We start from the raw sequence: 6,416 nt of genomic DNA on the forward strand, positions 1-6,416 counted from the left end.
AGAATTAGAAGTATCTCTCAAGTCAACTACCTCAGAGGAAACTGTAAGAGTTTTATCAGGCAGTTCAGGGTTAAACTCCCCAGAGAGGCATTTAAAGGCTGCTTTCACTGGAAAAGAAGACTCAGAAGAATTTAGAGGCTGTATTTCCTCAATTTCATCAAGTGTCACATGTCCAATTATCAGTTACCATTCCTTCTCAATCAGTTCTTCATTTAACAGGAGACAGGCTTCAAGTTTTGGAATTCAATTTGTGTGGTAATTCTGCTACTTATGTGATGAGACTCTGTGTTTGGTTTGAAAATATCTCAAACTCATGACTATGAGACTTAAGGGCTTCTTTCAAAGCACATATAAAAAAAATTCATGTCATTTATGTACCACTTACCCTAGGAATTTGTGTTCCTGCTTTTCTTTCACCAACTTATCCAGTGTATTTAGGAATAACCAGCTAATTTCATTATACCCACTATCTTGACAAAAATGGTCTAAGGAATCAAATACACAGAAACCCAGAACCTTGGTTCTTACAGTTGTTTGTTTATGAGTATCCAAAGGTGATAATTTGCTTATCTCTACTGCCACATTCATGCTATGGATTCTTAGGGCCTTTTTCCCATTGAAAATAGAGCCATTAGTGTCTTTAAATCTAATCCAATCAATTACAAAATCCCCAGAACCATTTTGGAAAATTTATCCTTAATATTCTAATCTAGAACCACTCCAGACACCAAAATCTGTGTTAGCCATGCTTTTTCAGAGAAGCAGAACTAAAGTGTGTGTGTCTGTGTAAAAATTTATTATAAGGAATTGGCCCATGAGACTGTGGGAGCTGTCAACTCCAAACTTCATAGGCAAAACTGCTGGCTGGACATTTTGGTAAGAATGAATATTGAAGTTTGAGGCAGAAGTTGTTTTGACCACTGGAAACTTCAACTCTTGCTGTTAAGACCTCCAAATGATTGAATTAGGCTCACACATATCATGGAGAATATCAACTTTACTTAAAACCTATTTATTGTTGGGCCTAATCTTATAGGTGAAATATCTCCATGCTAACTACCAGGCCAGTATTTGATCAAACAACCAGGCATTATAAACTAGATAACTGAACATAAAATTAACCACCACAATAAATTTCAGCAAATTTCTTAACCTTAAATATTTGTTTCTGTGTATATAACATATTAATATCAGTAACTTTCTTGAAGAGGTTGATATGAGAAAGAAATATAAAAAATATGTTCCTCCAGTAGTACATTGTGTAGACATTCTCTTGCACACTAAATATTTTATAAATATTCATGATGAAGGCAATGATGCTAAGATGATGGTGAAATAAAGTAAGAGTAAGTAATTTTGTAGATGACTAGTTTTCAGTAATATTCTAGCCTTATCCTTTCATTTTCCTGTAAAAGTAAATAGAATTGTGATTTCTAAGACAAATTCTAATAGTTTTACTTTTCATTTGCAATGCATTCCTTCCTGAATTAAGCTGCCTCCCTGTTACAAAATCTGGACACATTGCTTTCCGTACATTATATCTTATGATGTAATACAGGTTTCTAATGTTCACCAATACATGAATTTCCTGTCATTTCTCAGTGCTGATTAAAATGATATTTACCAAATTTCCTTGCAGTGGTGGTGGGGACTATGTAATTGAGTTCTGGTAGTCAGAATGTGGAATGAATTGATTATGCCTCTGAGAGGCAGGGTCCAGATAAATTGTCCATGGAAGATTTTAGCCTTCATCTCTGCTACAATAATGAATTTTATGCTTCAGATATTGCTACTACAAAATGGGAGGAGTATGGGTCTATAGAGTTATCTCTTTAAGGAAAAACATCCAGGAGCACACATACTGCAATGGATTGTAAAAGGAGAAAGAAATAAACACTTATTTCACATCATTGAGATTTGATGATTCAGTTACAGAAGCTCTTTGTTATTATCATTAAAGAAGCACATGGCACTGTGATTTGTTGCAAGATTGCATAAGTTCATTTTTCCCATATCTCCTTGCTGAAAGCATCTAAAACACATAGAAGTAATACAGCAGAAAATCAGAGACTCTGACAGATTGAAAGAAAAAGGAAGAATGACTGGAATTTCAATTATTTGCACCAGTGGCAGAAGTTGGCTCATGCCCAGCCTCTACTTGCCCTCCACCTAGTGACTGAAATGAGACAAAGTAAATGATTTTCCTTCCATGACACTTCCAGAAGAGAATGGGAAAACAGTGGCACCAGGTAATCTTCATTTTCACATGAAGGAAAGCTAAGGAAATTTGTGTCTACCAGACCTACTTTTAAATAATGGCTAAAGATAGTTCTAGAAACAAAGTGAGTGATAACAGAAATGGGTTTAGAACTTCAGAAAGCTTAGGAGAGTATCAGAATAGGTAAAAATTGGGGATACATTATGTATCTGCATTTTTATTTTATTTATTTTACTAATTCCTTGTGAATCTCTTAATCATATTTAATGAAAAAAGCAAAAATTATAACTAATATATTGCTCAATTCAGTGCTCAATCTATGTGGAGGGATTCTTGACAACTTCAATAAAAATTGGGGGAGTTTTACTAACCTAAATGGAAATAAAATTATTATACTATACTCAAAGTGGCAAATACTGACACCATTAGCCTAAGTTACATATGTATAGTGTATTAACTAGAGAAACCACAAGGAATATTATACAAAGTGATATGTTCAATACATTATAAATAAATAAAAATATAATTGTATAAATATATCCAGGTAACATACAGGAAGGCAAGAAAGGGAGAAACAAGGAACAAGAAATGGAGCAAGCAGAAAAAAAAAAAAAACAAATAAAATGGCAACTATAAGAATATCCAGAGTTTTTAAAAATATAAATGCTCTAAGTACACCCAATTAAAGACACAGATTGGCAGGGAAGATAAACAAAAAACAAAAACAAAAACAAAAAATTTCCAAACTGAACTATCTGTTATATAAAGGACTCCCTTTTCAAAAGTAATGACAGGTAGGTTGAAAGTAAAATGATAGAAAAAAAGGCATACCATGAAAATAACAATTTAGAAAATTAATCAGATTTTTGTATATTAATATTAGATAAGTAGACTTTAGAGGAAAGAAAATTATTCTTGAAAAGAATAGACATTACAAAATGTAATATATAAAAGAACACTAACAAGAATATCAACATTCTTAAATGTGTATGCACTGAATTTAAAAGCTTTAAATAAGTGAAGCAAAACTGACATATTTGAAAGGAAAAATAGATAAATGGATGATTATAGTTGGGAATTTCAACCCTCAGGAATTAACAGAATGAAACAGAAAACTAGCAGTAACACATCAATCAACAGAATGTGAATGAAATTCATAAAATACTCTGCCCCCAAATAGCAGAGCATCCATTCTTTTCAAATGACAATTCTCAAAGGTAGAACAAATCCTGGGCCATAGAGCAAATGTCAACAATTTTTTTTAAAAACATTAAATCACACAGAGAATGTTCTCTGAATATAATGGAATCAAATAAGATATAAATAACAGAAAGACATTAGAAAAACCTCACAAATCTTGGAAAGTAAACAACTTATTACTCAAAATCCATTGCTCAAAGAGGTGTTAACAATGACAATAAATAAATTCATAGACCTGAATGAACATGAAAATACAACATGTCAACATTGAGGGGATGTAGATAAAGCAGCATTGGGAGAGAAATTTATAGCATTAAATGCTTATATTGAAAAAAGAGGAGCTATTTTTAAATCACAGGACACTAGAAACTGGAAAAGCAAAATAAAGACCCAGCAAAAGAATTATTAAGAAATCAAAACAGAATTAAATGACATTTAAACAGGAAAACAATGCAGAATATTACTACAACAAACTGATCCCTCCACATCAATAGAATTTGTAAACTTCTAAAATAGACTGATAAAGATAAAAAGATAAAAAGAGAATCTGCAGAATTTAAAAGACAATAGAAGAATAATAGGAACACCTTTACATTCATAAATTCAACAACTTGGAAAAAATAGAAAAATTCCTTCAAATTACAAACTACTAAAAGTGAACCAAAGTTAAATAATCAATATAGCTGTATAAACATTACAGAAATTGAATTAGTAGTTAAAACACTTCAGAAAAAGAAATCACCAGGTTCAGCTTGCTTGAACAATTTACTATTATTTAAAGAAGAATTAATACTAGTTCAACACAATGTCTTCTACAAAGAACAGGGAACACTTCCCAACCACTATTTCCCTGATACACAGCACAGACTAACATAATACAAAAGAAAAACTGCATGCCAATATTTCTTATGACTTTAGAAATAAAAATCCAAATATAAGTAAATAAAATTGAGCAGCATATAAAGATGATTTTATACTCTATCCAAGTGGGATGTATCCAAGACTGGTTTACTATTCAAATATCAATCAATGTAAACCAATTTCTTTAGAGGCTAAAGAGGAAATATATCAGCATATCATTTTATGAGAAAAAAATTGAAAAATCCCAACACCTATTCACAATAAACAAATGGACAAACAGACAAACAAAAAAAACACCCAAAAAAGGTGTCAGGAAATTAGGATTAAAGGAAACCTTCTTTGGTATAAGAGCTTAAATAAAGCTAACTAAAAGGTGAAAGTAAGCCATCTTTATTTTTTCTTGAGAAATTTGGATCCAGTAGGCAAGTGATCATCTAAATACTACTAGCCATGTCCATATATTTTGGCCACAAGCAGCACTTACGGGCACATTGCCAACAAGCACAGACCTACTCTTCGTATGTTTAGGATAATAAGATTGTGGTTTATAAAATCCACAGATTGCCAGTTATTGACCCTATCAGTGGGAATGCACTTTATTTACTTACCCACAAAGGAATCCTCAAGTTTCTCCAGCTTTTCATGTCTGATATGCCAAAGCCTGCCTTCATGCAGCAGAACCTGGATAAGCTTGGAATAAGAACACACTACGACTTTGTCTTTATCTATCCAGACCTATAATTAAGGCCTTGAAGATATTTGTAGAAAGATGAATATCAGCTTTGCCTGTTGTGGATGAGTCAGGGAAACTTGTAGATATTTACTCCAAATTTGATGCAATTAATCTTGTTGCTGAGAGAACACGCAATAACCTAGATGTCACAGGAACACAGGTTCTTCATCACCATTCACAATATTTTGAACATGTGAATTGCAAAAAGCTGGAAATACTGGAGACCATCATGGATAGAATAGTAAGTGCTGAGGTTCATTAGCTGGGGCTAGTAAATAAAGTAGATAGTTTTGTGGGTATTATTTCCCTGTCAGATACTCTCCAAGCCCTGATACATTAGCACTTGCCAAACAAGAAGAGACTGAAGCTGAATTGCTGCTGTGAATGTGGAAGCCTTCGTAGAAAAACTTGAACAAAGTTTTTGGGTCCTGCTTTGCCTCATGAACACTGACTGCAACAGAAGACAGTAAAATGGATAAGAATGTATATCAGGGTTTAGTGATGGGTATTTTTTTTTCCAGTGATGTTGAACATAAGTATAAAAAAAGAAAGATGATTTAATGTGCTTGAATAGTCAGGCTTGCATTAAGTCTGTTTTCAGACATTTTTTGAAAGATTTAAAAAGCTATAAGTCATTAAACTGCACCATGTCCTGAAATTTTTATTATTACTCATTTCAAAGAATTCACTGGTATGTAACAAGTAATATGACATAAGATAAGTGTATGGCATGCTCATATCATAGTGCCTTATGTCAGAATACAACAAAGTGTCATTATTATTGCTCATCCCTGCAGGAAAGCATATTTGTGTGAAGTGACACTGTGTTTTCAAACTGTGGGAAACAAATTTCACAGTTCCTCAAAAAGCTAAACATGGACACACCATAGGACCCAGCAACTTTGATCCTAGTTATATACCACTTGAAAGCAGGAACTTTTGATTTTTATTGCTGTGTCTTTTGGGAAGTACATATTCAGTGGTTATTTTTTAAAGTCAATCCCATTGTGAAAGTTTTTGAACTTTTTACCAAACCAGTTTCTTTACATTAGGTTTCTCAAAAAGTTGTAATTTGAATATAATTTCTTTAAAACTTTAATGGCAGTTTTATGTTCAAATGTTTTATTCTAAACTACAATGTAAAACAAGACTGCTTTTAAAATAGCTTTATTTTTACTTTCATAGCAATTTTTATGCATGTTTTGGTGGGTAAACTTTACTATATCCATTAATAAAATATTGATTGTTATTTAAAAAACAAAAAGGTAGTAAGCTTACAGGTGAAGGGACAGAGACCTAGATAACTGGAACAGAATAAAGAACTCAAGGAAAAATTGCAACTGACTTTTTACAAAGTGCAACAGCAACTGAATGAGGAAGCAATGATATTTTCAACAGATATTA

The 6,416-nt window shown here is 32.5% G+C and overlaps 1 pseudogene; it reads left to right on the forward strand.

Annotated features, from left to right (window-relative positions):
• The first annotated feature begins 2,315 nt into the window (after positions 1-2,315).
• On the forward strand, positions 2,316-5,396 carry LOC119524690 (annotated as a pseudogene).
• The last annotated feature ends 1,020 nt before the right edge of the window (positions 5,397-6,416 follow it).

Source organism: Choloepus didactylus (assembly GCF_015220235.1).
Source record: "Choloepus didactylus isolate mChoDid1 chromosome 11 unlocalized genomic scaffold, mChoDid1.pri SUPER_11_unloc4, whole genome shotgun sequence".
Lineage (NCBI taxonomy): Eukaryota > Metazoa > Chordata > Mammalia > Pilosa > Megalonychidae > Choloepus > Choloepus didactylus.